The sequence below is a fragment of the Pelophylax lessonae genome (assembly GCF_965119305.1).
Source record: "Pelophylax lessonae genome assembly, chromosome: 2".
Taxonomy (NCBI): domain Eukaryota; kingdom Metazoa; phylum Chordata; class Amphibia; order Anura; family Ranidae; genus Pelophylax; species Pelophylax lessonae.
Genome location: NC_138769.1, coordinates 605,836,856 through 605,859,664, shown reverse-complemented (window position 1 = coordinate 605,859,664; position 22,809 = coordinate 605,836,856). Strand labels below are relative to the sequence as shown.

Sequence of the window (22,809 nt, the reverse complement as noted above, 5' to 3'; positions counted from 1 at the left end):
AGCTGTAGGGGCCCAAAACGCGGCCAAGGGATGTCACATAGGCACTCCATGTTGCATAGGGGTGGCTAAAGCATTGAGGGGTGATATCTCAGATATTAATCTCCAAGGATTTCTACATGGATAAATAAATAACATTAATATGAAAATATTTTCACTGGTATGGCAGTGACAAATATAAATTAATGGAATCAATGTGAAGGTAAGTATTATACCTGGATGAATTAATAATATGAGTTGATCGGGGGAGATGATTGAAGTAATCTGAAACGTCTAAAAAATGGTGAAGAAAGATTATTAAGTGAAGGATAAGTAGAGAGAAAGTTCCAAACCAAACCACCAAAAAACCACCAAAATGGTGAAAAGTGCTGAGGTGGGAAAGAATCAGGGGTGATTGAGTGAATGGGATTATGAGAAAGAGGGAATACTAAAAAGAATACCCGATTTCAAAAAAAGGTCTGAAAAATTGAAGTGGTAAAAAACAAACAAAAGGAAACGATTGGTGAGAAGTGGATAGGTGTTGTTTGGTACTCGTCCAAAACACAGAGGGAAGGTGATGGGAAGTGTAGTGGTGACCAAGGGGTGCTCAAGTGGAGGAACGTGAAAGGAATGGAAGACGTGAGGAGAAAGAAACGCCAAGGGAAATACCTATATGCGGCCACAAGAGGGGCTCCTAGCGTCACGTCCAAGCACCAGAAAGTAGAGGAAACAGTGTCACGTCCAGGGCCAAATGCCATCCTGGATCTCGACACAAATGACCTCCCTTATATGTGGCGCGAGATTGAAATCACATGACGGCGCGAGGACGCCAACGAGTGACGTCACACGCACGGCATGGAAGACGTGGCGCCGAGGCGCAAAGGGGAAGTCGCCCACTCTCCCGCGCCCGATAGAAAGACGGGCGGAAGGGGAGGAGGGAGGCCCCCGAAGCGCCTCGCAGCTCCCGGATCTAAACAACAGACCAATGGAACTGTCCAACCATAAATGACAATCTAAACATTCCCAGTGCAGTATTACCCATATTGTGAAAAGAATAATGTAATGATGTATATATGTGGAAATGGTAAATGCAAACCAAACCAAAAGGTCTGCATGAGGGCCAACCGCAAACGAACCACACACCTCCATCCCTATTGGATGTTAAAAGCACAATAACAAAGGACAAACAAAGACAAAACAAACAAAAACGAAGACAGTTGGGACTTTAAATGAGGCGGTGTCCATCCAGGGCCACCCGCCTCCATCCCTAATCGAGTATATGAAAGCAAGGGGGGGGGAATAATAAAATGAATATTAGGGTATTATGGGGTCGGCATATTAGATAGAATATATAGGATTATATAAAGAATACCAAGTATGTGGTAACAAGTATGTGGTAACATAATGTTGGTTTTGATCTTAAAGGAGCCGTTACCCAATACTATAATGAGGTAGGACGGGAAAGGGGGGAAAAATCGGGACTTTGAGTGAGGTGTGTGGGGTCGGTGGTCACAGTAAAATGGTACAGTCATCTAGTAAAAGGCATAGATTTATTGATTGATATGATAACATATACAAATATATACAAGCTACATCAAAGTTGCATAAATATGATGATACAAACAAAGAGCAATTGAAAACATACTAAACACAAGATCATATCAACAATGTTGGGGTGTGCACTGGAAAGGTTAGGTCATTGATGGAGAACAACGTTAAAAAGTATAGAATAGGTAAAAATGGGGGGTACATCCATATTAGGCTCAACGCGTTTCGTGGATGAATTCCACTCATCAGGAGCCGGTACACCCCAAATCATCATATGTAAGGGGGGATAAGTATATAGGGAATTGATGTGGACAGTGATCCAAAAGGTCAAGAGAAGTCTGCTCCGGGAGCTGTAGGGGCCCAAAACGCGGCCAAGGGATGTCACATAGGCACTCCATGTTGCATAGGGGTGGCTAAAGCATTGAGGGGTGATATCTCAGATATTAATCTCCAAGGATTTCTACATGGATAAATAAATAACATTAATATGAAAATATTTTCACTGGTATGGCAGTGACAAATATAAATTAATGGAATCAATGTGAAGGTAAGTATTATACCTGGATGAATTAATAATATGAGTTGATCGGGGGAGATGATTGAAGTAATCTGAAACGTCTAAAAAATGGTGAAGAAAGATTATTAAGTGAAGGATAAGTAGAGAGAAAGTTCCAAACCAAACCACCAAAAAACCACCAAAATGGTGAAAAGTGCTGAGGTGGGAAAGAATCAGGGGTGATTGAGTGAATGGGATTATGAGAAAGAGGGAATACTAAAAAGAATACCCGATTTCAAAAAAAGGTCTGAAAAATTGAAGTGGTAAAAAACAAACAAAAGGAAACGATTGGTGAGAAGTGGATAGGTGTTGTTTGGTACTCGTCCAAAACACAGAGGGAAGGTGATGGGAAGTGTAGTGGTGACCAAGGGGTGCTCAAGTGGAGGAACGTGAAAGGAATGGAAGACGTGAGGAGAAAGAAACGCCAAGGGAAATACCTATATGCGGCCACAAGAGGGGCTCCTAGCGTCACGTCCAAGCACCAGAAAGTAGAGGAAACAGTGTCACGTCCAGGGCCAAATGCCATCCTGGATCTCGACACAAATGACCTCCCTTATATGTGGCGCGAGATTGAAATCACATGACGGCGCGAGGACGCCAACGAGTGACGTCACACGCACGGCATGGAAGACGTGGCGCCGAGGCGCAAAGGGGAAGTCGCCCACTCTCCCGCGCCCGATAGAAAGACGGGCGGAAGGGGAGGAGGGAGGCCCCCGAAGCGCCTCGCAGCTCCCGGATCTAAACAACAGACCAATGGAACTGTCCAACCATAAATGACAATCTAAACATTCCCAGTGCAGTATTACCCATATTGTGAAAAGAATAATGTAATGATGTATATATGTGGAAATGGTAAATGCAAACCAAACCAAAAGGTCTGCATGAGGGCCAACCGCAAACGAACCACACACCTCCATCCCTATTGGATGTTAAAAGCACAATAACAAAGGACAAACAAAGACAAAACAAACAAAAACGAAGACCGTTGGGACTTTAAATGAGGCGGTGTCCATCCAGGGCCACCCGCCTCCATCCCTAATCGAGTATATGAAAGCAAGGGGGGGGGAATAATAAAATGAATATTAGGGTATTATGGGGTCGGCATATTAGATAGAATATATAGGATTATATAAAGAATACCAAGTATGTGGTAACAAGTATGTGGTAACATAATGTTGGTTTTGATCTTAAAGGAGCCGTTACCCAATACTATAATGAGGTAGGACGGGAAAGGGGGGAAAAATCGGGACTTTGAGTGAGGTGTGTGGGGTCGGTGGTCACAGTAAAATGGTACAGTCATCTAGTAAAAGGCATAGATTTATTGATTGATATGATAACATATACAAATATATACAAGCTACATCAAAGTTGCATAAATATGATGATACAAACAAAGAGCAATTGAAAACATACTAAACACAAGATCATATCAACAATGTTGGGGTGTGCACTGGAAAGGTTAGGTCATTGATGGAGAACAACGTTAAAAAGTATAGAATAGGTAAAAATGGGGGGTACATCCATATTAGGCTCAACGCGTTTCGTGGATGAATTCCACTCATCAGGAGCCGGTACACCCCAAATCATCATATGTAAGGGGGGATAAGTATATAGGGAATTGATGTGGACAGTGATCCAAAAGGTCAAGAGAAGTCTGCTCCGGGAGCTGTAGGGGCCCAAAACGCGGCCAAGGGATGTCACATAGGCACTCCATGTTGCATAGGGGTGGCTAAAGCATTGAGGGGTGATATCTCAGATATTAATCTCCAAGGATTTCTACATGGATAAATTAATAACATTAATATGAAAATATTTTCACTGGTATGGCAGTGACAAATATAAATTAATGGAATCAATGTGAAGGTAAGTATTATACCTGGATGAATTAATAATATGAGTTGATCGGGGGAGATGATTGAAGTAATCTGAAACGTCTAAAAAATGGTGACGAAAGATTATTAAGTGAAGGATAAGTAGAGAGAAAGTTCCAAACCAAACCACCAAAAAACCACCAAAATGGTGAAAAGTGCTGAGGTGGGAAAGAATCAGGGGTGATTGAGTGAATGGGATTATGAGAAAGAGGGAATACTAAAAAGAATACCCGATTTCAAAAAAAGGTCTGAAAAATTGAAGTGGTAAAAAACAAACAAAAGGAAACGATTGGTGAGAAGTGGATAGGTGTTGTTTGGTACTCGTCCAAAACACAGAGGGAAGGTGATGGGAAGTGTAGTGGTGACCAAGGGGTGCTCAAGTGGAGGAACGTGAAAGGAATGGAAGACGTGAGGAGAAAGAAACGCCAAGGGAAATACCTATATGCGGCCACAAGAGGGGCTCCTAGCGTCACGTCCAAGCACCAGAAAGTAGAGGAAACAGTGTCACGTCCAGGGCCAAATGCCATCCTGGATCTCGACACAAATGACCTCCCTTATATGTGGCGCGAGATTGAAATCACATGACGGCGCGAGGACGCCAACGAGTGACGTCACACGCACGGCATGGAAGACGTGGCGCCGAGGCGCAAAGGGGAAGTCGCCCACTCTCCCGCGCCCGATAGAAAGACGGGCGGAAGGGGAGGAGGGAGGCCCCCGAAGCGCCTCGCAGCTCCCGGATCTAAACAACAGACCAATGGAACTGTCCAACCATAAATGACAATCTAAACATTCCCAGTGCAGTATTACCCATATTGTGAAAAGAATAATGTAATGATGTATATATGTGGAAATGGTAAATGCAAACCAAACCAAAAGGTCTGCATGAGGGCCAACCGCAAACGAACCACACACCTCCATCCCTATTGGATGTTAAAAGCACAATAACAAAGGACAAACAAAGACAAAACAAACAAAAACGAAGACAGTTGGGACTTTAAATGAGGCGGTGTCCATCCAGGGCCACCCGCCTCCATCCCTAATCGAGTATATGAAAGCAAGGGGGGGGGAATAATAAAATGAATATTAGGGTATTATGGGGTCGGCATATTAGATAGAATATATAGGATTATATAAAGAATACCAAGTATGTGGTAACAAGTATGTGGTAACATAATGTTGGTTTTGATCTTAAAGGAGCCGTTACCCAATACTATAATGAGGTAGGACGGGAAAGGGGGGAAAAATCGGGACTTTGAGTGAGGTGTGTGGGGTCGGTGGTCACAGTAAAATGGTACAGTCATCTAGTAAAAGGCATAGATTTATTGATTGATATGATAACATATACAAATATATACAAGCTACATCAAAGTTGCATAAATATGATGATACAAACAAAGAGCAATTGAAAACATACTAAACACAAGATCATATCAACAATGTTGGGGTGTGCACTGGAAAGGTTAGGTCATTGATGGAGAACAACGTTAAAAAGTATAGAATAGGTAAAAATGGGGGGTACATCCATATTAGGCTCAACGCGTTTCGTGGATGAATTCCACTCATCAGGAGCCGGTACACCCCAAATCATCATATGTAAGGGGGGATAAGTATATAGGGAATTGATGTGGACAGTGATCCAAAAGGTCAAGAGAAGTCTGCTCCGGGAGCTGTAGGGGCCCAAAACGCGGCCAAGGGATGTCACATAGGCACTCCATGTTGCATAGGGGTGGCTAAAGCATTGAGGGGTGATATCTCAGATATTAATCTCCAAGGATTTCTACATGGATAAATAAATAACATTAATATGAAAATATTTTCACTGGTATGGCAGTGACAAATATAAATTAATGGAATCAATGTGAAGGTAAGTATTATACCTGGATGAATTAATAATATGAGTTGATCGGGGGAGATGATTGAAGTAATCTGAAACGTCTAAAAAATGGTGAAGAAAGATTATTAAGTGAAGGATAAGTAGAGAGAAAGTTCCAAACCAAACCACCAAAAAACCACCAAAATGGTGAAAAGTGCTGAGGTGGGAAAGAATCAGGGGTGATTGAGTGAATGGGATTATGAGAAAGAGGGAATACTAAAAAGAATACCCGATTTCAAAAAAAGGTCTGAAAAATTGAAGTGGTAAAAAACAAACAAAAGGAAACGATTGGTGAGAAGTGGATAGGTGTTGTTTGGTACTCGTCCAAAACACAGAGGGAAGGTGATGGGAAGTGTAGTGGTGACCAAGGGGTGCTCAAGTGGAGGAACGTGAAAGGAATGGAAGACGTGAGGAGAAAGAAACGCCAAGGGAAATACCTATATGCGGCCACAAGAGGGGCTCCTAGCGTCACGTCCAAGCACCAGAAAGTAGAGGAAACAGTGTCACGTCCAGGGCCAAATGCCATCCTGGATCTCGACACAAATGACCTCCCTTATATGTGGCTCGAGATTGAAATCACATGACGGCGCGAGGACGCCAACGAGTGACGTCACACGCACGGCATGGAAGACGTGGCGCCGAGGCGCAAAGGGGAAGTCGCCCACTCTCCCGCGCCCGATAGAAAGACGGGCGGAAGGGGAGGAGGGAGGCCCCCGAAGCGCCTCGCAGCTCCCGGATCTAAACAACAGACCAATGGAACTGTCCAACCATAAATGACAATCTAAACATTCCCAGTGCAGTATTACCCATATTGTGAAAAGAATAATGTAATGATGTATATATGTGGAAATGGTAAATGCAAACCAAACCAAAAGGTCTGCATGAGGGCCAACCGCAAACGAACCACACACCTCCATCCCTATTGGATGTTAAAAGCACAATAACAAAGGACAAACAAAGACAAAACAAACAAAAACGAAGACAGTTGGGACTTTAAATGAGGCGGTGTCCATCCAGGGCCACCCGCCTCCATCCCTAATCGAGTATATGAAAGCAGGGGGGGGGGGATAATAAAATGAATATTAGGGTATTATGGGGTCGGCATATTAGATAGAATATATAGGATTATATAAAGAATACCAAGTATGTGGTAACAAGTATGTGGTAACATAATGTTGGTTTTGATCTTAAAGGAGCCGTTACCCAATACTATAATGAGGTAGGACGGGAAAGGGGGGAAAAATCGGGACTTTGAGTGAGGTGTGTGGGGTCGGTGGTCACAGTAAAATGGTACAGTCATCTAGTAAAAGGCATAGATTTATTGATTGATATGATAACATATACAAATATATACAAGCTACATCAAAGTTGCATAAATATGATGATACAAACAAAGAGCAATTGAAAACATACTAAACACAAGATCATATCAACAATGTTGGGGTGTGCACTGGAAAGGTTAGGTCATTGATGGAGAACAACGTTAAAAAGTATAGAATAGGTAAAAATGGGGGGTACATCCATATTAGGCTCGACGCGTTTCGTGGATGAATTCCACTCATCAGGAGCCGGTACACCCCAAATCATCATATGTAAGGGGGGATAAGTATATAGGGAATTGATGTGGACAGTGATCCAAAAGGTCAAGAGAAGTCTGCTCCGGGAGCTGTAGGGGCCCAAAACGCGGCCAAGGGATGTCACATAGGCACTCCATGTTGCATAGGGGTGGCTAAAGCATTGAGGGGTGATATCTCAGATATTAATCTCCAAGGATTTCTACATGGATAAATAAATAACATTAATATGAAAATATTTTCACTGGTATGGCAGTGACAAATATAAATTAATGGAATCAATGTGAAGGTAAGTATTATACCTGGATGAATTAATAATATGAGTTGATCGGGGGAGATGATTGAAGTAATCTGAAACGTCTAAAAAATGGTGAAGAAAGATTATTAAGTGAAGGATAAGTAGAGAGAAAGTTCCAAACCAAACCACCAAAAAGGTGAAAAGTGCTGAGGTGGGAAAGAATCAGGGGTGATTGAGTGAATGGGATTATGAGAAAGAGGGAATACTAAAAACCACTTCAATTTTTCAGACCTCTTTTTGAAATCGGGTATTCTTTTTAGTATTCCCTCTTTCTCATAATCCCATTCACTCAATCACCCCTGATTCTTTCCCACCTCAGCACTTTTCACCATTTTGGTGGTTTTTTGGTGGTTTGGTTTGGAACTTTCTCTCTACTTATCCTTCACTTAATAATCTTTCTTCACCATTTTTTAGACGTTTCAGATTACTTCAATCATCTCCCCCGATCAACTCATATTATTAATTCATCCAGGTATAATACTTACCTTCACATTGATTCCATTAATTTATATTTGTCACTGCCATACCAGTGAAAATATTTTCATATTAATGTTATTTATTTATCCATGTAGAAATCCTTGGAGATTAATATCTGAGATATCACCCCTCAATGCTTTAGCCACCCCTATGCAACATGGAGTGCCTATGTGACATCCCTTGGCCGCGTTTTGGGCCCCTACAGCTCCCGGAGCAGACTTCTCTTGACCTTTTGGATCACTGTCCACATCAATTCCCTATATACTTATCCCCCCTTACATATGATGATTTGGTGTGTACCGACTCCTGATGAGTGGAATTCATCCACGAAACGCGTTGAGCCTAATATGGATGTACCCCCCATTTTTACCTATTCTATACTTTTTAACGTTGTTCTCCATCAATGACCTAACCTTTCCAGTGCACACCCCAACATTGTTGATATGATCTTGTGTTTAGTATGTTTTCAATTGCTCTTTGTTTGTATCATCATATTTATGCAACTTTGATGTAGCTTGTATATATTTGTATATGTTATCATATCAATCAATAAATCTATGCCTTTTACTAGATGACTGTACCATTTTACTGTGACCACCGACCCCACACACCTCACTCAAAGTCCCGATTTTTCCCCCCTTTCCCGTCCTACCTCATTATAGTATTGGGTAACGGCTCCTTTAAGATCAAAACCAACATTATGTTACCACATACTTGTTACCACATACTTGGTATTCTTTATATAATCCTATATATTCTATCTAATATGCCGACCCCATAATACCCTAATATTCATTTTATTATTCCCCCCCCCTTGCTTTCATATACTCGATTAGGGATGGAGGCGGGTGGCCCTGGATGGACACCGCCTCATTTAAAGTCCCAACTGTCTTCGTTTTTGTTTGTTTTGTCTTTGTTTGTCCTTTGTTATTGTGCTTTTAACATCCAATAGGGATGGAGGTGTGTGGTTCGTTTGCGGTTGGCCCTCATGCAGACCTTTTGGTTTGGTTTGCATTTACCATTTCCACATATATACATCATTACATTATTCTTTTCACAATATGGGTAATACTGCACTGGGAATGTTTAGATTGTCATTTATGGTTGGACAGTTCCATTGGTCTGTTGTTTAGATCCGGGAGCTGCGAGGCGCTTCGGGGGCCTCCCTCCTCCCCTTCTGCCCGTCTTTCTATCGGGCGCGGGAGAGTGGGCGACTTCCCCTTTGCGCCTCGGCGCCACGTCTTCCATGCCGTGCGTGTGACGTCACTCGTTGGCGTCCTCGCGCCGTCATGTGATTTCAATCTCGCGCCACATATAAGGGAGGTCATTTGTGTCGAGATCCAGGATGGCATTTGGCCCTGGACGTGACACTGTTTCCTCTACTTTCTGGTGCTTGGACGTGACGCTAGGAGCCCCTCTTGTGGCCGCATATAGGTATTTCCCTTGGCGTTTCTTTCTCCTCACGTCTTCCATTCCTTTCACGTTCCTCCACTTGAGCACCCCTTGGTCACCACTACACTTCCCATCACCTTCCCTCTGTGTTTTGGACGAGTACCAAACAACACCTATCCACTTCTCACCAATCGTTTCCTTTTGTTTGTTTTTTACCACTTCAATTTTTCAGACCTTTTTTTGAAATCGGGTATTCTTTTTAGTATTCCCTCTTTCTCATAATCCCATTCACTCAATCACCCCTGATTCTTTCCCACCTCAGCACTTTTCACCATTTTGGTGGTTTTTTGGTGGTTTGGTTTGGAACTTTCTCTCTACTTATCCTTCACTTAATAATCTTTCTTCACCATTTTTTAGACGTTTCAGATTACTTCAATCATCTCCCCCGATCAACTCATATTATTAATTCATCCAGGTATAATACTTACCTTCACATTGATTCCATTAATTTATATTTGTCACTGCCATACCAGTGAAAATATTTTCATATTAATGTTATTTATTTATCCATGTAGAAATCCTTGGAGATTAATATCTGAGATATCACCCCTCAATGCTTTAGCCACCCCTATGCAACATGGAGTGCCTATGTGACATCCCTTGGCCGCGTTTTGGGCCCCTACAGCTCCCGGAGCAGACTTCTCTTGACCTTTTGGATCACTGTCCACATCAATTCCCTATATACTTATCCCCCCTTACATATGATGATTTGGGGTGTACCGGCTCCTGATGAGTGGAATTCATCCACGAAACGCGTTGAGCCTAATATGGATGTACCCCCCATTTTTACCTATTCTATACTTTTTAACGTTGTTCTCCATCAATGACCTAACCTTTCCAGTGCACACCCCAACATTGTTGATATGATCTTGTGTTTAGTATGTTTTCAATTGCTCTTTGTTTGTATCATCATATTTATGCAACTTTGATGTAGCTTGTATATATTTGTATATGTTATCATATCAATCAATAAATCTATGCCTTTTACTAGATGACTGTACCATTTTACTGTGACCACCGACCCCACACACCTCACTCAAAGTCCCGATTTTTCCCCCCTTTCCCGTCCTACCTCATTATAGTATTGGGTAACGGCTCCTTTAAGATCAAAACCAACATTATGTTACCACATACTTGTTACCACATACTTGGTATTCTTTATATAATCCTATATATTCTATCTAATATGCCGACCCCATAATACCCTAATATTCATTTTATTATTCCCCCCCCCTTGCTTTCATATACTCGATTAGGGATGGAGGCGGGTGGCCCTGGATGGACACCGCCTCATTTAAAGTCCCAACTGTCTTCGTTTTTGTTTGTTTTGTCTTTGTTTGTCCTTTGTTATTGTGCTTTTAACATCCAATAGGGATGGAGGTGTGTGGTTCGTTTGCGGTTGGCCCTCATGCAGACCTTTTGGTTTGGTTTGCATTTACCATTTCCACATATATACATCATTACATTATTCTTTTCACAATATGGGTAATACTGCACTGGGAATGTTTAGATTGTCATTTATGGTTGGACAGTTCCATTGGTCTGTTGTTTAGATCCGGGAGCTGCGAGGCGCTTCGGGGGCCTCCCTCCTCCCCTTCCGCCCGTCTTTCTATCGGGCGCGGGAGAGTGGGCGACTTCCCCTTTGCGCCTCGGCGCCACGTCTTCCATGCCGTGCGTGTGACGTCACTCGTTGGCGTCCTCGCGCCGTCATGTGATTTCAATCTCGCGCCACATATAAGGGAGGTCATTTGTGTCGAGATCCAGGATGGCATTTGGCCCTGGACGTGACACTGTTTCCTCTACTTTCTGGTGCTTGGACGTGACGCTAGGAGCCCCTCTTGTGGCCGCATATAGGTATTTCCCTTGGCGTTTCTTTCTCCTCACGTCTTCCATTCCTTTCACGTTCCTCCACTTGAGCACCCCTTGGTCACCACTACACTTCCCATCACCTTCCCTCTGTGTTTTGGACGAGTACCAAACAACACCTATCCACTTCTCACCAATCGTTTCCTTTTGTTTGTTTTTTACCACTTCAATTTTTCAGACCTTTTTTTGAAATCGGGTATTCTTTTTAGTATTCCCTCTTTCTCATAATCCCATTCACTCAATCACCCCTGATTCTTTCCCACCTCAGCACTTTTCACCATTTTGGTGGTTTTTTGGTGGTTTGGTTTGGAACTTTCTCTCTACTTATCCTTCACTTAATAATCTTTCTTCACCATTTTTTAGACGTTTCAGATTACTTCAATCATCTCCCCCGATCAACTCATATTATTAATTCATCCAGGTATAATACTTACCTTCACATTGATTCCATTAATTTATATTTGTCACTGCCATACCAGTGAAAATATTTTCATATTAATGTTATTTATTTATCCATGTAGAAATCCTTGGAGATTAATATCTGAGATATCACCCCTCAATGCTTTAGCCACCCCTATGCAACATGGAGTGCCTATGTGACATCCCTTGGCCGCGTTTTGGGCCCCTACAGCTCCCGGAGCAGACTTCTCTTGACCTTTTGGATCACTGTCCACACCAATTCCCTATATACTTATCCCCCCTTACATATGATGATTTGGGGTGTACCGGCTCCTGATGAGTGGAATTCATCCACGAAACGCGTCGAGCCTAATATGGATGTACCCCCCATTTTTACCTATTCTATACTTTTTAACGTTGTTCTCCATCAATGACCTAACCTTTCCAGTGCACACCCCAACATTGTTGATATGATCTTGTGTTTAGTATGTTTTCAATTGCTCTTTGTTTGTATCATCATATTTATGCAACTTTGATGTAGCTTGTATATATTTGTATATGTTATCATATCAATCAATAAATCTATGCCTTTTACTAGATGACTGTACCATTTTACTGTGACCACCGACCCCACACACCTCACTCAAAGTCCCGATTTTTCCCCCCTTTCCCGTCCTACCTCATTATAGTATTGGGTAACGGCTCCTTTAAGATCAAAACCAACATTATGTTACCACATACTTGTTACCACATACTTGGTATTCTTTATATAATCCTATATATTCTATCTAATATGCCGACCCCATAATACCCTAATATTCATTTTATTATTCCCCCCCCCCTTGCTTTCATATACTCGATTAGGGATGGAGGCGGGTGGCCCTGGATGGACACCGCCTCATTTAAAGTCCCAACTGTCTTCGTTTTTGTTTGTTTTGTCTTTGTTTGTCCTTTGTTATTGTGCTTTTAACATCCAATAGGGATGGAGGTGTGTGGTTCGTTTGTGGTTGGCCCTCATGCAGACCTTTTGGTTTGGTTTGCATTTACCATTTCCACATATATACATCATTACATTATTCTTTTCACAATATGGGTAATACTGCACTGGGAATGTTTAGATTGTCATTTATGGTTGGACAGTTCCATTGGTCTGTTGTTTAGATCCGGGAGCTGCGAGGCGCTTCGGGGGCCTCCCTCCTCCCCTTCCGCCCGTCTTTCTATCGGGCGCGGGAGAGTGGGCGACTTCCCCTTTGCGCCTCGGCGCCACGTCTTCCATGCCGTGCGTGTGACGTCACTCGTTGGCGTCCTTGCGCCGTCATGTGATTTCAATCTCGCGCCACATATAAGGGAGGTCATTTGTGTCGAGATCCAGGATGGCATTTGGCCCTGGACGTGACACTGTTTCCTCTACTTTCTGGTGCTTGGACGTGACGCTAGGAGCCCCTCTTGTGGCCGCATATAGGTATTTCCCTTGGCGTTTCTTTCTCCTCACGTCTTCCATTCCTTTCACGTTCCTCCACTTGAGCACCCCTTGGTCACCACTACACTTCCCATCACCTTCCCTCTGTGTTTTGGACGAGTACCAAACAACACCTATCCACTTCTCACCAATCGTTTCCTTTTGTTTGTTTTTTACCACTTCAATTTTTCAGACCTTTTTTTGAAATCGGGTATTCTTTTTAGTATTCCCTCTTTCTCATAATCCCATTCACTCAATCACCCCTGATTCTTTCCCACCTCAGCACTTTTCACCATTTTGGTGGTTTTTTGGTGGTTTGGTTTGGAACTTTCTCTCTACTTATCCTTCACTTAATAATCTTTCTTCACCATTTTTTAGACGTTTCAGATTACTTCAATCATCTCCCCCGATCAACTCATATTATTAATTCATCCAGGTATAATACTTACCTTCACATTGATTCCATTAATTTATATTTGTCACTGCCATACCAGTGAAAATATTTTCATATTAATGTTATTTATTTATCCATGTAGAAATCCTTGGAGATTAATATCTGAGATATCACCCCTCAATGCTTTAGCCACCCCTATGCAACATGGAGTGCCTATGTAACATCCCTTGGCCGCGTTTTGGGCCCCTACAGCTCCCGGAGCAGACTTCTCTTGACCTTTTGGATCACTGTCCACATCAATTCCCTATATACTTATCCCCCCTTACATATGATGATTTGGGGTGTACCGGCTCCTGATGAGTGGAATTCATCCACGAAACGCGTCGAGCCTAATATGGATGTACCCCCCATTTTTACCTATTCTATACTTTTTAACGTTGTTCTCCATCAATGACCTAACCTTTCCAGTGCACACCCCAACATTGTTGATATGATCTTGTGTTTAGTATGTTTTCAATTGCTCTTTGTTTGTATCATCATATTTATGCAACTTTGATGTAGCTTGTATATATTTGTATATGTTATCATATCAATCAATAAATCTATGCCTTTTACTAGATGACTGTACCATTTTACTGTGACCACCGACCCCACACACCTCACTCAAAGTCCCGATTTTTCCCCCCTTTCCCGTCCTACCTCATTATAGTATTGGGTAACGGCTCCTTTAAGATCAAAACCAACATTATGTTACCACATACTTGTTACCACATACTTGGTATTCTTTATATAATCCTATATATTCTATCTAATATGCCGACCCCATAATACCCTAATATTCATTTTATTATTCCCCCCCCCTTGCTTTCATATACTCGATTAGGGATGGAGGCGAGTGGCCCTGGATGGACACCGCCTCATTTAAAGTCCCAACTGTCTTCGTTTTTGTTTGTTTTGTCTTTGTTTGTCCTTTGTTATTGTGCTTTTAACAATAAGCGTATTTTGATTGGTTTGCGCAAAAGTTATTGCGTTTACTAACTAAGGGAAAGATTTATGTCATTTTTGGTGTTTTTTTTTTAATGAGTAATGGTGGCGATCTGCAATTTTTTTTTTGCGGGACTGCGACATTGCGGCGGACAGATTGGACCCTTGACTGACATTTTTGACACTTTTGGGGGTACCAGTGACAATACTACAGTAATCAGTGCTATAAATATGCACTGTTACTGTAAAAATGACACTGGCAGGGAAGGGGTTAATTTTTATTGGTGATCAAGGGGTTAATGTATGCCTGGTGCTTACTGACGTGTGTGGGGGGAGGGGACTATGTGACAGAAGGACAGATCGCAGGTTCAACTATGCTGAACCCTGCAATCTGACCCTGCCTGTCACTTAGGAGATCCGCCCGCTCTGTTTACACAAGCAGGCGGATCTCCACACTCGATTCCCCGGCGATCGCCGCCGCTCCTCCCCTGGCCCGACTCCCGCTGTGACTGAATACAGTGGGAGCGAGCCTCCGGCGGCACACGCGCGCCGCCGAGAAGGGGGAATGTCTGGTGACGTAGGTCTACGTCGCCAGACGTTTTCGAGCCACTTTGCCGCAGTACAGCTCTAGTGAGCAGTGCGGAAGTGGTTAATACTTCAAACTGTTTTTTGGTATCAGTTACTGTATGTGCGTCATCAGGGTGGCTTACTTACCCAAGATAGCGCAGGAATCGCACTCTTAGAGTAAAATATACCTTTATACGGAACGGACCCTCCAAAAGTGCATTCGTGTCTGTGTGAAAAAAAAAAAAGTAACTGAGCAGATGAAAAAACTGAACGGACCGTGTGAAAGGACCCTTATAGAGTCTACAAGCTATGGTAATAATTACTGAAAATTGATCACACCTGATATACTGACTGCCTAGCTCTTTTCTCGAGGCCCTGATATGTCAGGACAGTATAAATACCCCCCACCTTATCCCTTTTTGGAAAGTAGACAGTCCAAGATATTTAGTAAGAGGCATGGTGACTTTATCACCCTTGATAAAGTCACGTGTTGAGTGACGCAACACATCAGGAGGAGCCGGGTGACGTCACTTCTGGTCTACGGCCCAGACTGGAAGTATTGGACTTATACCGCATCGGCGGCTGCTGACCTTCTCTTACTTAACTGTAAGTTTTATTTGCTTGTTCTTAAATAAATATTCTTACATACTTCACCATGAGTACTTGACTATCTCTCTGAGTGACTGGAGGAGTATTGGGAGTATCTGGAGGATTATTGCCCATTAACAAAAGAGGTGACTGATATCCAGTAGGAACAAAGGACATCCCAGAGGACCCAATAGAAGCCCCCACCTGTGGAGGAGGATTATATTACCCTAGCCCGTTGATCGCTATCACAAAACGCCTGTAAAGATGTTTTTGGAGGTGAGCGGCCATTACACTTATTTGAGGATATAGCTCACTTCTGGAGACACACTTTGGAGTTCCACGAAAGTCACCTGATTGTTGTGAAGAATCACATAAAGCCACCTATTTTGAAGCATTTTTTGCACATTTATTTGCACATGGACTATTATTTTTATTGATCATCACCCCATCTATATATTTATTTATTGTAATTTTTATGCTATTACACTTATATCTGAGCACTCATAGCTTTGGTATTTCACACTGAGAATATGTGATATTGTTTAGTATTGCTTCAACATATATTGTTTTATCATTGTGTATGTCTTGCACACCACTTCATTTGTATTGATTTATCATCTTATTGAAGTCACACAGTGTATATAGCTGTTCCACATGTTTTACATATTGTTACTCACCTTTTAAATTTTCTTCACATCATAGCTAGGATTATGTGTTATATCGAGCTGTAGGATTATTCATAGTTCTGGCTCCATATATTGCTGTATAATTTGTTTGGATCTTTGTGTACATCTAGCGAAACAAGCGCCGATTCCCCCCTTCCCTTCATTGTCAGGGAAATGGCGCTCTTGCAGTCTGCTGAAACATTCAGAGCGAATACTTTCAGGGGGGGGGGGGATCCTTGCTGGTAGATCAGGGCAGTGACAGTATCTTTGATAAATTTGAGGAAGGAGTCTTGTGTTTCTCTAGATTTTTGATAGGTGACGTCTGCGTTATAAATGGCCAAAAGGAAAAGGTAAATTGCAACTTTTTTATACCAGAAGAGGGACTTTCGTGTTGATAAATAGTGCTGCAGCATTTCTTGTTTAAATCCACCCCACCCCATGAACTTATTGTGCTCTTAGATACACCCAGGCTTTTGAATGGGACCACGTCTTCTGTGAAGTTTTACTGAGGTGTCATTGTGGATTGTGGACATGATGTACACATCTTTCCTATCCCTCCACTTCACGGCCAACACTTCCTCGTTCCTCAGGCTTGCCGGATCCCCCCTTCGTAGTTTTGTGGTGACTAAACGCTGTGGGGAGCCCTTCGTGTTTTTTATTGCTGTACCGCAGGCCAAAGTTTTCTTAGGGTACAGATGGTGGAAAAGTGGCAAACTTGTATAATAATTGTCTACGTAAATGTGATACCCCTTTTGCAACAGTGGAAACGCTAGGTCCCAGACAATGTTTCCGCTTATTCCCATGTACGTTGGGCACTAAGGGGGCTGGAGCTGGGAGTCTCTGCTTTCGTACACACAGAAGGCGTACACATATCCAGTGGTGCTTTCACAGAGCTTGTTGAGCTTTAATTTGTACCTGGCCCTCTTACTGGGAATGTATTGCTTAAATCCCAGCTGGACTGTGAAATGGACCAGGGATTCGTCCACAGAGATGTTCTAGTCAGGGACATAAAGTTCGGGAAACCTCTTAAAAAAAAAAAGTAATTAGGGGGAAAATTTTATATAGTTTTTCAAAATTGGGATGATCTTGGGGAGGGCACTGCGAGTTATCACTGAAATACAGGAAGCGCATTATGTCATAGCGGGACGTGGACATGACAGCTGAAAAAAATTGGTATGTGGTGGATGGGGTTGGTAGACCAATAAGAATGCAAATCATTTTTTTTATAAGCCCCATATTGATTGTAAGGCAGAAAAACAAGCTAAACTCCTCCACTGTTAGGCGTCTCCGTTCAAAAGGACAGGTGTGGCATGAGTTGGGGTTGTTCTCTATGTAAAAGATTTGCTTGGTCCACGATGCTTTGAAGTAACTCGTCAGGGAAAAATACATTTAAAAAAAATCAATCACAGAAAAACTTTCAGTGTTGACCTGCACACCTGGCTGTGCTGTGAAAGCTTGTAGCTTGTAGCTGACCCTGAGTTAGAAGGTAACCATAATGAGTTTGCTAAACTGTCTGGAAGATGAGTTTGGGCTCTAATTCTTTAGGTCTGGTGTGAAATTCCAGTGTTTGTACTGGGCCTTTCCTCCTGGGGTCTAGCACTGTTGGCGTTTGCCGATTGGCCATTGGGATGTATGGTGCTGCTGGTGGCTGCTTGGTTTTCAGAACATCTTTTAGGATGGACTGCTTTCTCCCCTGATTCGGTCGCTGATGTACTGCATGCAAAGGGCTTGAATTCTGAACTGGATTTGGAACTGGAATTGGACAGTGAGTGCTCTCATCCGTCAGGCTTAGAAATTGATATGCCTCTTCGGTAGTAAAAACTTTTTTGGACATGGTGGCTTGTATGACAGGTGACACTGATGGGCTGAATGACAGGTTGTGATGGGCTGCACGATAGGTAGTGATGGGCTGCACATCAGGTACTCATGGGCTGCAAGTCAGGTACTAATGGGATGCAGGTCAGGTACTGTTGGGCTGCACGACAGGGGTGATGGGCTGGTGACAGGTACTCGGATGCTCTGATGAGCTAGAGACAGGTATGCTGATGGGCTAGTGATAGGTAGGCTGATGGGCTGGTGACAGGTACTCTGATGGGTTGATGACAGGTACTCAGGTGCTCTGATGAGCTGGAGACAGGTACTCTGATGAACAGGTGACAGGTACTCGGGTGCTCTGTTGAGCTGTGACAGGTACTCGGGTGCTCTGATGAGATGGGGACAGGTACTCGGGTGCTCTGATGAGCTGGTGACAGGTACTCGGGTGCTCTGATGAGCAGGTTACAGGTCTCCGGGTACTCTGATGAGCTAGTAACAGGGACTCGGGTGCTCTTAAGAGCTGGTGACAGGTACTCGGGTACTCTGATGGGCTGGTGACAGGTACTTGGATGGACTGATGACAGGTACTCCGATTGGCTGGTGACAGGTACTCGGGTGCTTTGATGAGCTTGAGGCAGGTACGCTGATGGGCTGGTGACCGGTACTCTGATGGGCTGGTGACCGGTACTCTGATGGGCTGGTGACAGGTACTCGGGTGCTCTGATGGGCTGGTGACAGGCACTCAGGTGCTCTGATGGGCTGGTGACAGGTACTCGGGTATTCTGATGAGCAGGTGACAGGTACTTGGGTACTCTGATGAGCAGGTGATAGGTACTCGGGGACTCTGATGAGCTGGTGATCGGTACTTGGGTACTGGTTGACCACGATAGGTACACATTGACCATTATGTAGAAAGCAGTGAAACTATGCTTTTAATCAAACAAATTCTTTATTGATAAAAAAAAAAAACACAAATACAAAGAAGCAAACAGAGGAATTGTCATGGTAATACAGCAATATAGGTGATGTCAAAGAAAGAATACTTAGGTACATCCATCGCATATGGTCAGAGTTGTATAAAGTACTCGAAACCCATACTTGAGTAAAAGTACAAGTGCTCGATCAAAAAGTGACTTGAGTAGAAGTGGAAGTGCTCGATCAAAAAGTGACTTGAGTAGAAGTACTAAAGTATTCAACATTTTTTGTACTTAAGTATTGCAAGTAGTTTTTTTTAAAATGTTGCTACTCAAGTACTGAAAGTAAAAGTACAAGTACTGTGTTATGTAGTTATTAAAGAAAGAAGTCAAAAGTTTGAACATCATATTTTTTTTTATTATTTCAAATGCAGCTTTTATTTATACATACAGTAGCTTTTATTTTCGTATGCGCTGATAATACACATGTTTTGAGCTTCATGAAATTAGCCATCTACTGTTCTGGCAGTGGTAATTTTTATAATAGTAACGAGTAACTATGCAGCACAAAAAAAAAATATCGGAGTAGAAGTATTGAAATCATCGAAAAAATATAGTGAAGTAAAAGTGGAAGTAGGAGAAAAAAATTCTACTCTAGGAAAGTACAGATAACGCCTTTCGGTACTTAAGTACAGTAGTGAAGTAGTTCTACTTAGTTACTATATATCTCTGCATATGATGAGCATAAGAATTGCCAAGCTGTAACAATAGTAGCTCTATGTTCCTGACAGAATACAAAAGCGAGAGGGGTGGTGAAAAAAAAAAAAGATTCAATACAAACAGCAGTATAAAATCAAGTGCATGTCTCTGGGGGCTGCACCCATCTGTCCCATATTTTGTAAAACCTGGAAGGACACCCATGGTGGGCATATATTAACTTTTTGTAGGGTAGCGTGTTAACCTCTCGGAGCCAGTCATGAAAGGTGGGGGGTTTGTCGCGCATCCATTGTCGTGCAATCACTTTCCTAGCCAGAAACAGTGTCTCATGCAAAAAGAGGGTAGTAAATTTGTCTACGCTGGTGTCAGGGAATAGAAACTATGCTTTTAAGTCAGAGGTCTCAAACTCAAATTACCTCAAGGGCCACTGGACATGTTTTCATATCCAATGGGGGCCGCATGCAAACTTTCAAACTTCAAAAACAACAATAAACTATATGCAGTGGTAGTTACTGCTTGCTACCAGTCACTCACTGTGAGCCTCACGGTCTCACTGTGCCCATCAAATGCAGCCTCACCAGTGCCCATCAAATGCAGCCTTTTTAGTGCCCACCAAATGCAGCCTCACTGTGCCCATCAAATGCAGCTTCACTGTGCCTTGTAACCTGTAGCCTTCTAAAAAGGGAACCACTTTATTTACCAGCCCTTTCCAATAAGTCAGGGAGGGTGTCACTGGCTTCTTCCAGTAAAGGATCAATGCCTTGCAAGCATAAAACAGCCATAGAGTAGGATGAGCCCTGATCAGTGCCAGACCTTTCACAAGACCAAGAAGGCAAACTGTCATCGTCATGGGCAGGGGTAGGGAAGTGACCTCTGTTATACAGTGCAGGACAACTTTCCAGAAGTCCTGAACCACTGGACAGTACCAAAAGATATGTCCGAAAGTAGCCAGGAAGTGAAGTAACGCCAACACTCTGTCGAGACCGGCGGATAAATACTGGACAGTTTAGCTGGGGTATATTATATCCTGTGTAGGAATTCAAAGTGAATAAACCTGTCCCTTGCTGGCACTAATCAAGTAAAGGAGAAACTCCACATGCAGACCCAATCCTCCCCATTTAGATCCAGGACTTCCTCCACCCATTTAGTTACTGAAGGGGGAGAAACAGGGAAAAGTTCTTTATATATTTCAGACAGTCTTTTTTGGAGTCATCAAGTAATATATATTTTCCAAAGTTGATGGCCTAATCTTCAAGATAGTGGAGCCAGATTGGGAGACAAAATAATATACTAGTTTTAGCAAGTGTCTAAAGCTAAAAACAAAACTTTAATATACTGCAGCTTATCAGTGCTTAGGCCCAGTGGCAGGCTTTTTCCCTTCATTTTCACTGTTGTCACCCTAGAACACACTTCCTGTGTTAGGGTGACAACACTCACTTGTTGTACTCTATCTGTGGGGGGAGCCATCAGTGTTACGAGGCTGCTTTCTTGATTTGGAACACTAACCACTCCTACACTCGTCATCTCCATTACAGAGGGGACATTCTTCTGTAGTGCACATAAGATAGCTTTGAAGAATGATAACAATATTGGATTTATCAGTACATTGCACAGGGAGGTACAAGGACACTAAAATTCTGGCAACATAAAGATAGACTTATAAGCTGCAATATATTCAATTTGTGTTCTTGGGTTTAGATAATCTTTAATGTCTTTCTGATACTTTCTTTGATATCTTTATTTCTTATGCTGTATATTACAGGATTAACCATTGGAGTCACAACTGTATAGATAACAGAGGCTGCTTTGTCCTGTTCTGGGAAGTAACTGGACTGAGGTCGTATATGCATGAACATGATAGTACCATAGTAGATGGAGACCACAGCAATATGGGAGACACAAGTGGAGAAAACCTTCCTTCTTTCTGTTACAGAATGGATGTTTATCACAGTTAAGGTGATGCAAAGGTAGGACAGAAAAATTAGGAAGAACGTACCGAATGCAAAGAGGGCAGTTGCAATGATGCCTGATACCTGATTGAGATAGATATCCTTGCAGGAGAGCCGAAGTAAAGGTGGTATCTCACAGAAAAAGTGGTCAATAACATTAGACTTACAGAACGGCAGCTGAAATGTGAACATTGCTTGGATAGCTGAATTTTTAAAGCCTAGAAACCAGGATGCAATAGCCAGACATAGACAGAGTTGTTTGTCCATTATCATATTGTACTGTATTGGCTTACAAATCGCAATATATCTATCAAAGGCCATGACAGTCAGTATTAAGCATTCTGCACCTCCAAGAGCCAGATGGAAATACATCTGAGCTGCACATCCTAGGAAAGATATAGTTCTATCCTGTGATATGGTGTTTACCAGTATTCTGGGTACCACTGTTGATGAGAAGCAGATGTCAATGATGGCAAGGTTAGTTAAGAAAAAGTACATGGGGGTTTGGAGACGGGAATTAAGTCTCACCATGATAATGAGAAGACAATTTCCAGATATTGTCACCATATACATTATAAAGAAGATCAGAAACAAGATTGGTTTTAAATAAGGAATATCAGACAGTCCAAGAAGGATGAATTTTTTTTGAATAAGTTTGATTGAAGAGCTCCATTCCATTGTTTGGTAATTTTTTGTTATTAAGTGTAAATGGTAATGAAAATTAAAACATGCTTGTTGTGTACTAATACAAATACACAAATGAAACCAATTAATTAATACAAGTTTAATCAAATAAAATGCATGTTTATTTTTAGGCAAACTCTTTTGAATTGATAAAGTGGGGAAGGGTTAGACTCTATCTTTTGC

The 22,809-nt window shown here is 42.3% G+C and overlaps 1 pseudogene across 1 annotated transcript; it reads right to left on the bottom strand.

The window, feature by feature from the left end:
- Positions 1-21,687: 21,687 nt before the first annotated feature.
- LOC309546728 (olfactory receptor 5V1-like) lies at positions 21,688-22,615 on the bottom strand (annotated as a pseudogene). Its single transcript has one exon. The product of its transcript is annotated as an olfactory receptor 5V1-like (transcript).
- Between the last annotated feature and the right edge of the window lie 194 nt (positions 22,616-22,809).